General features: G+C 41.4%; 1 long non-coding RNA gene across 1 annotated transcript; it reads left to right on the top strand.

Moving 5' to 3' along the window:
- The first annotated feature begins 4,249 nt into the window (after positions 1-4,249).
- LOC308611684 lies at positions 4,250-7,401 on the top strand. The gene is made up of 3 exons (XR_014015004.1): positions 4,250-4,454; positions 5,412-5,510; positions 7,161-7,401. It is a non-coding gene; the product is annotated as an uncharacterized lncRNA (long non-coding RNA).
- The last annotated feature ends 990 nt before the right edge of the window (positions 7,402-8,391 follow it).

The following is an 8,391-nucleotide window of genomic DNA, read 5'->3' as shown; positions in this document are numbered from 1 at the left end:
CACTGAGGGAGAGCTGAGGAAGTTTAAAGGGAGGCCATGTAATGCCTGAGGATACAATACTCTAAATATTTGTTGGATTACCTTGTGAATTACACAATTAGATTTCATTTTTTGTGTTGTATTAACTTGTCAAATGTATAAACATTTTAAATATCCTGTAATTTTTAAAACCGTGATTTGGTATTTTTTTAATTAAAAATTTCATACTGAGAAAAGTGGAGAATATTACATTGTACCCCGTGTATGTACCACCCATATTTAACAAATGCTAACAAATACTGAAGTGCATTTTGAGCTCTTTCTCATCCCATCCCTTAGGTGTTTCTACATTTTTTATTATACCAAACATCTCAAAAGTTGAAGGGGCCTGGAACTCTTCCGTTGTCTGTCGTCAGGCCTCACTCACTGCTGCTGCCTTTTGTCTGCCTGTCAGCTTCTCCCCTCATCTTTCACTGCAGTATATAGGCGGTAGAGGGCGGAGCCAGGTTGTCTTTTCAAAGCTGGAAAGGCCAGGCCGAGAGTGGATGCGTAGGCTGGAGGGAGGCGGGAGGACAATAAGTATGGGTTCCCCCCAATGACTGAAAGCAAAGCGTTCCCATGAAACCTTTCATAAGCCGAAGTGGCGTAAAGCGAAGAAGCAGTGACCATAGGACACATCTTGCTAACGGATGCACAAAATAAATTGAGCTAAAGTACAGAAGCTCAGTGACAGTTCAAAGCTATGGTGGCTTGATGCTGAGGTGCTGAGTGTGGTTCCCAGAAAGGAGCTGGGTGGTGCCCCTTGCACCCGCTTTTGCAGTGCACAGTGCGAATTGCCTCTGTACGGGCTGCTGCACAACACGTGCCGGGCACTGTTCTCATTTTCCCCCCTTTTTTGTGAAAATAGATACCTCTTTGGATTTCTTTTGGTTGGGAAAACAGGCACTAAAGTGGGTCTTTCTTAAAAGCGAAGTGGCATAAATTGAGCTTTGGAAGGATGGAGGAGACCTGTAACTTGGGGCCGTTTGGTGAGGTAGAAAGTGGGGAGAGTGAGCGAGGGTGGGAAGAGGCAAGAAGAGCAGTCTCGGAACCGACAGAGATGGTGGTGGGAGGTCTGCAAGCGTGGTCCGCCGGAGCAGTGTTGTGAGTGTCAGGTCAGAGGATCTTAGGTCTTCTTTGCCCAGGATTGCTGCTCCCTGCATTATGAGTGGTATAGCTCAGGAGAGGCTGCGCTTGAATTTTCAGTCTCTATTACTTGGACTGCTTAGTGGTCTGTTATTAATGGCAATGCCTGCTTATCACCAGTTGTTCACAGGACTTCTACATGATAGGTTCCTTCTTTTTTTTTTTTTTTTTTGACCACACCATGCCGCCTGCGGGATCTTAGTTCCCCGACCAGGGATCAAACCCTCCCCCCACCCCTTTCCGCCATGGAGGAAGCGCGGAGTCCCAACCACTGCACTGCCCGATAGGTTCCTCCTTTATTTAAACACCTCCCATCATGCTCCATTGCTATGGAATAAAGCCCTCACTTCTTGTGGCATTGGAGGGCATTCTTAGCTCCTTTCCCTCTTTCTCTGACACACCTGGAGTGTATCATGTGCTTTTTCTTGTCTTGGTGACTTCTTGTGCATTCTCTCTGATAAACTCCCCTGTGCTCTCCCTATCATCTCTGCACAGTGAACTTGTGTTCTTCTTTTGAGGGCAGCTCATGCCTTTCGGCAGATGGAAGGTATTTCTTGCTATTTTCCATTTGTGCTTTGCCTGTCTTGCTAGAATCTGAGTTTCTTGAAAGCAGTGATGGCATGCTTCCTCTTTGCGTATAGTGCTGCTAACACAGGGCCTGGCCTCAGGAAATGTTTGCTGAACTGAATTAATAGCCAGTTCAAACTTGCCCTTGAGCCAGTGTTTTGTACTGGTGGGAAAAATCCTACACGGTGTGGACTTTGATTCTCTGAAGTGTCAGTTACAGTATTGTACGACGGAAGATAGGAGTCTGGGATAGGAAACAGTTTTGCACCTTCTGTTTTTTTTTTTTTTTTGCGGTACGCGGGCCTCTCACTGTTGTGGCCTCTCCCGTTGCGCAGCACAGACTCTGGACGCGCAGGCACAGCAGCCATGGCTCATGGGCCCAGCCACTCTGCGGCATGTGGGATCTTCCTGAACCGGGACACAAACCCGTGTCCCCTGCATCGGCAGGCGGACTCTCAAACACCGTGCCACCAGGGAAGCCCTAGATTTCTTTTGTTAATGCAGAGCCTGAGTTTACAACCCACACCCCCGATATTGTTACCTACTTTAATTATGTGTTCTTTTTAAATTTTAATTATTTATTTATTTGGTTGCACCGGGTCTTAGTTGCAGCAGGTTGGCTCCTTAGTTGCGGCTCAAGGGCTCCCCAGTTGCAGCAGGCAGGCTCCTTTAGGTGCGGCTCGCAGGTTCCTGAACTGTGGCGTGTGAACTCTTAGTTGCAGCATGCATGTGAGACCTAGTTCCCTGACCAGGGATCGAACCCGGGCTCCCTGCATTGGGAGCACAGAGTCTTAACCACTGCACCAGCAGGGAAGTTCCAGTTATGTGTTCCTTTATTCATTGGCATGTATACATAATTCTTATCATTTTCCCCCTGTATTTTTATAAATACAGAAAAGTGAATAACATCTTAAAATAAAATGAAGGAAAGGCCTAATGTATCTGAGTTTTTCTCAGTAGCACGAAGGGAAATGTTTGCCAGCAAGAACTGTGGCAAGGTTATCCCAGATGTCAACTGTCTCTACTACCAGGGGCTCAGAGCCCTTCTGAAGCTTCCTAATTGTCCAGGACAGCTCCATTATGACTCACCATACAGGGCCTAGCCTCTCATGCGACACTCAACATTTAAAAATTAGTCTTCGTTTCTCCTTCCCAGCAGGCAGCTTCAGTTGGAGAAAGTAATTTCATTTTCTTATGTACTCGTTCATTCACTCAGTCAACAGACCATCACTCCTCTATTATATGCCAAGATCTATGCTTGCTTCTGGTAACAAGGAAAGAATAATATATGGTTCCTTCAAGCACTTAAGGAGCTCATAAACTAGTGACAGAGGAAGATGCACAAACCAATCAATAAAGAATTAACAATGCTTTGACTTTATTTGTATTATTTGAATTTTTATGAGTATATTTATATACTACACCCTGTTCAAAGTGGAAAGAGATATTTAAGAAAGAACTAGTGATGTAAAAAATCCACAGTAATATGTAAGTTATTTAGAGAGTTAAGACTGGAAATATTTGCACTCTCCAAGAAGCTTGTTCATGCAGATGAACCCCTACTTCTTTTGGTTGCTTTATTTACATTTATAGAGGTATAGGTATTCCCTCTTCTAACAGGGGTTAGTAACTTGGGGAGGGGGTGCTACAGATTAAGGTCCTGATTCAGTGGCAGGTCCATCTTACCTCCTCTTCAGGTCATATTCTCAAGCAGGAGCTACAGGATGAGACGAGTAAAACAGTTCACTTCCTTTGCTTACCCCCAGCCCCATGATAGGCTTCTGCTGGGCTTCCTTGGTTGTTTTCATCATCACTTTCACCACCAGAGGTCAGGGAACCTTCCGGTTAATCAGGGGCCCTGGAAATGATGCAGAAAAGTACTGACTTGAAAATAATAAATAACATTTATTTAGGGCTGACTGTGAGCTCATTGCTTAAAATGTCCTACTTAATCTTCACAACCACTCTAGGAAATTGGTATTGATAAATCTCAGGTATATCCAAAACAAGTCTCTATGTAGGATTGTGATATTTTTAGGACTTTTATGTCTTTAGGTTCGTCTTGGCACCAGACATAAGGCGGTTCAACATAATACGCTGGCCCTAAACAGCTCCAGATGCCAAGAATTGGCAAATCACTACTTTGGTTTCAATGGGTGGTCAAGAAGGATCATCAAGGTGAACTCTGTAGATTTTCTTTGACTAACCAGACTCCTTTCAACATTGAACTCCTAGACTTTAGAGAGAAGAATAGAACAGGGCTATGGGGAGGAGATGTGAGAGCCTTCCACATGGAAGTATGTGAGCATTGGCCTGCCACCTAGAATTAGTGATAATCTCAATGACTTGGATGGCGGTGTCCATAATTTTTGCCAGTATTTGTATGGTATATGATAAAAAATAGTTGTCCATATCTGGTCATTCATTTGCAAGTCCCAACTTGATTTTGAAGCTATTGCATACGTAAACTATTACCTGGGATTGCTGGAGTTTTGTTTTTATTTCTAACAACAGGATATTTTGAAGTCTAGCCTTTAATTCATAATCCTAAGAGCTTCAGGATCTTTCTAACCTTGAAGAAAGGGAAAATGAAGCTATTGTGACACCAATTCAGAAGCAAAGCCTGAAGTTCTTCTGTGCTTTAGAGGTGGTGTTGCCCTCCCATGAGTGCAGGAGTCCCGGAGTTGTCATGGCTGAGGAACCTTTGCATAAGTTGGAGGAAGGTCTGTTTTCCAGTATGTTTATGTGTGGGGAGGTGAGGGAGTGGGATTTCTCTTTTTTCCTTTCTTTCTGAAACTCACCTTTTCAGATACATCATCACTTTTCTAAGCCACTAAAGCCCTGGGCAGATTTTTTCTGCCTGACAATATAGGTTTTTATCTTAGGCAATACCTGACAGCACCTTAAACTTTAGAATTTTAGAACTGACCGCCTGCCAAGAAGCTTAGGAGGAAGGAAAATGAGTGAGTTTTTGTTGTTGTTATTGTTAATAATTTGTTATGTGCTAAAATATTCCTTCAAATACAGATGTCTTCTGGCCTTCAGTTATCCCAAGAAAATCATTGTCTAAAGATTGAAATAAACTCTTGTGTAAATATTCAGTCCTTTGCCTCCTATAGAAGGGCCTGAGCAGAAAAAGTTAATGTAGATCCCTAGAAAGGGGATTCCGATTGGTACTGAGTTTTTTCCTAGAATCCATGGCACTTGGGCTTAGGGTTTTAACTCAGAGGCAGAGCTGTTAGCGAATGGAGTGGAGGAGGCTCCACCATCCACCTGAGTGGGTGATGGTTGAGGAGAGGCCAGATCATCTGCACTACCACCAAATCTATCTCACTGTATGAATCCAGCCCTTTACGCACAGGAGAGCAGGGTCTGTAGCAGTGCAGCCTCAGCTTGTCCATTTGAAATCTGTGAGTAGTATGAGATTTGTGCACGTTCTTGGTTCGCATTTCCCATTGAGTGTTTTAGGAACTTCCAGAATAGATCTGAGCAGTAAAAATGTGCCATGCCAGGGTATACCTACAACAGAGACATTCACCCGTACCCCAGTGTTGTGCCTGCCCTTAATCACTAAGATAATGATCTAAGAATCACAGATGCATTTTTAGTTTTACACACATAACCTAGAAATCAGTTATGCAGACAGGCATTTTAAACTCATCTGTTTTGGTTGGATTTAGGGTCATTATCATTCCTTATGGAAAGGAAGGTAACCCAGAAGCTTGCTATTCAGAAGGCTATGACAGACGCATTCCAGAAACTGCTGATTGTGGCCTTAGGTAAGACCTTTTTGATTGTCCTTGAAGTACTTCAGTTTCAGTGAGCAAATAACGTTACTTGAAAAGTTAATTGGATGAAAATAATGGTTGTCTAAAACATTACATATTCTTTCGCTCACCAGATGCTTTCACAGCAGCAGTCTTAAATGTGTTCTCTGTGGCATTTATGAGAAAAATGACAGCAAATATTATTGTCCCCAGTGTTTAGATGTAGAGTGACTTGCCTCAGTTCATACAGAAAGTGTTTGATCCAGTTCTTCCCCAATTGCTTGCTTATCTTACAGAATAGTGCAGTGATTATAAGCCTTGGGCACCTGTGTTTGAGTCCTAACTTTGTCTCTTAGATTTTGTTGTTGTTGTTGTTGTTGCAATTTTAGGTTTTTCTAGCCAGAGACATTTGAAGGTATTTAATATCTCTAAGCTGCAATTTCTTTATCTGCAAATAGGATTAGTAATACAGCTTATCACCTAATGGAGGATATTGTAAGAGTAAATGAGATGATGAATGTAAAAAGCTTAGAACTATGCCTGAAAGATAGTAAGCAGAGAAAATATATTGACTATTATTATTATCGTTGTTTTCTTGTTGAAGAGTTTATTAGATTATGTTTTTGAAATCAGTTTAATTTCAGTTTTCATTTCTGCTATATTGGGTGAATATGATTCTTATATAATAATTGGCTACGTTTTTGTGAGCCTTGAAAGTGGTCATGCTATTGAATAGTGTTGATTGTGTTCCCTATCGAGTTATACAGCAGTGAGAATGTCACAGGCTGTGCCCAAAGGAAACTTTATGATGAGTAGATTCCCGGAACAGAATTGCTCCCCTGCTTCACAGCCCTGCAGGCTTAGAGAAAATCCGAGCTAAGTTGTCAGAGACCTTATTTGCTTGTAAGAGTTGACCCTGGATTGGTCTTGGCCTTCCAGCCTGGGCAGTCCTTCCAGTGAAGTTTGACTTCCCTGGTCATCAGGCAGAATCTCCATCAGCTGTCAACTGTGTGTAACAACCTTTAAGAACCAAACTAAATGTCTGGGTTGTTTGTCCCTAATATGCCAAGGTATTCCTTGTATGTACTCCAAACTCCTTAGACCCAAAAGCCTGGTGGCTCTAGCTTGCCTTGAGGAAAGCTGTATTGTCCAAAAGGTACATGGGGTAGTTTCTGCCAGTAGAGTGTTCAAATGCTGTCTCTCTCTGTCTCTGTCTCCAAAGCTTTGTTCATTGTATCTGGTAGAAGTTTGATCCCAAGGAGTAGGCACTTGCCTTGCTTCTAATATGAAGTATCTATTATAGTCCAGTGGTATCTCTCCAGGTTTGAACTCATTTTGACCCCCACCTAATGCCTTCCTATTTTATTCTACTGTGATTGAACATTTTTGTTTCCACAGCTTTTACTTTCTATGTCATTATTCCTTAGTTCTTATTTCTAAGATCATAAAGGTTTTTGAACCAAAGTTGATACTTCTTATATACTTTTTCACAAATAATTATGATAAAAACTGGAGTGTCAGATGAGGGAACTTCTAGGAAAATGCTCTTATTTTCTGCTTTTAGAAATCAAAAGAATGTCTAATTATTGGGTGCTACCATTGTATACAGGAAGTTTTAGAACAAGAAAACTTCTGAATTGATCCTTGTTAACTTTATTTCAGAAATTGGTAAAACAGCCGTGGCATATAGACTCTGTGAAGACGTCACAGATGCTAGAACCAAAGAGGAACTACAGGATTTAATTCAAGTATGTGGAGATACAAACTCAAGGGGTACACAGCCAGTGTAGCCATAATTCAAAACAAGCAGCAGGATTTGGAAGACTTTGGCATGTCTACTCAGCTCTGTCTTCCTTAGGAAAATGTGAACTCTGAAACTGCTTTTGAGGCAGGGAATTTCTAGGACTTTTCCAAGTCCCGAGCCTTGTCTCTGGCCCATTATTTGAAGTTTGGAGAGCAGGATTGAGGGCCATCCGTGTACGTCTACAATTGTGGACACAGGAGAAGACACAGGCCCTTTAGAACTTCCCTCAAATAGAATTGCAGGGATTTGGGAACAAAGTAACTATGGCCTTAAGTGTGATTATGCTACAGTGTTTTAAAACTATTCATGCCTTTCAAGTAACGTATATTACCCCGATCTCAGCATCTCATATATATCTTGTGTTAAATATTTTGCCGAAGCACCTTTCTGTAAACCAATTATATGGATGCCTCGAATTAGGGATTAAGTTGTCAACGTAATTTCTAAAAGAAAACATTAATGTACTGTATATAGGATTTTTATTAAAAAGGAGCAAAAAATGTGTTTCATGTCATTGAGAGCTTAATTTGGGGCTAGTTTTCTGATTATTTAACTCACCCCAACGTTGCAAAGTTTGTTTTGAAGGGAAGAAAGTAGAGAAAGAAAAGGTGGTTATGTTCTGAAAAATGTAAAAATTTTGAAAGTTTTTCCTGTACGAAATAATTATTTTAATTCAATTTAAATCAGTCAAGGAAACTTCAAACGTATCCATGTTTGGACATTAAGAAGTCTAGCTTCCTGTGAAATGTGAGAGGAAAGGACTCCGTATTGATAGTAAAGATTTCGGAAAACTGATTATAACAACAGATCCATTCCTAAATGAGACCCATCTTGGAATCGGTTCCATTGAGAAACCATTATGTGCCAGGCACTGGAAATAAGATGAAGCTCCTTCTCTCTTGGAGTTTAGGTGTTACAGGTGTACCAGACAATTAAAAAGGACTAAAATTAAATAGATTATGAAAAGGACTGTGAAGAAAGTAAACTGGGTGCTAGTTACAGTATTTGGAGAAAACTACTTAACATGCTGACTTTAATATTCTAAGTGTCTTCTCCATGTCTGCACACAGGGTAGACCTCTGAAAAGTG

This window comes from Mesoplodon bidens, assembly GCF_964165515.1.
Source record: "Mesoplodon bidens genome assembly, contig: HAP1_SCAFFOLD_1060, whole genome shotgun sequence".
Classification (NCBI taxonomy): domain Eukaryota; kingdom Metazoa; phylum Chordata; class Mammalia; order Artiodactyla; family Ziphiidae; genus Mesoplodon; species Mesoplodon bidens.
This window is presented reverse-complemented; position numbering and strand designations above follow the sequence as displayed.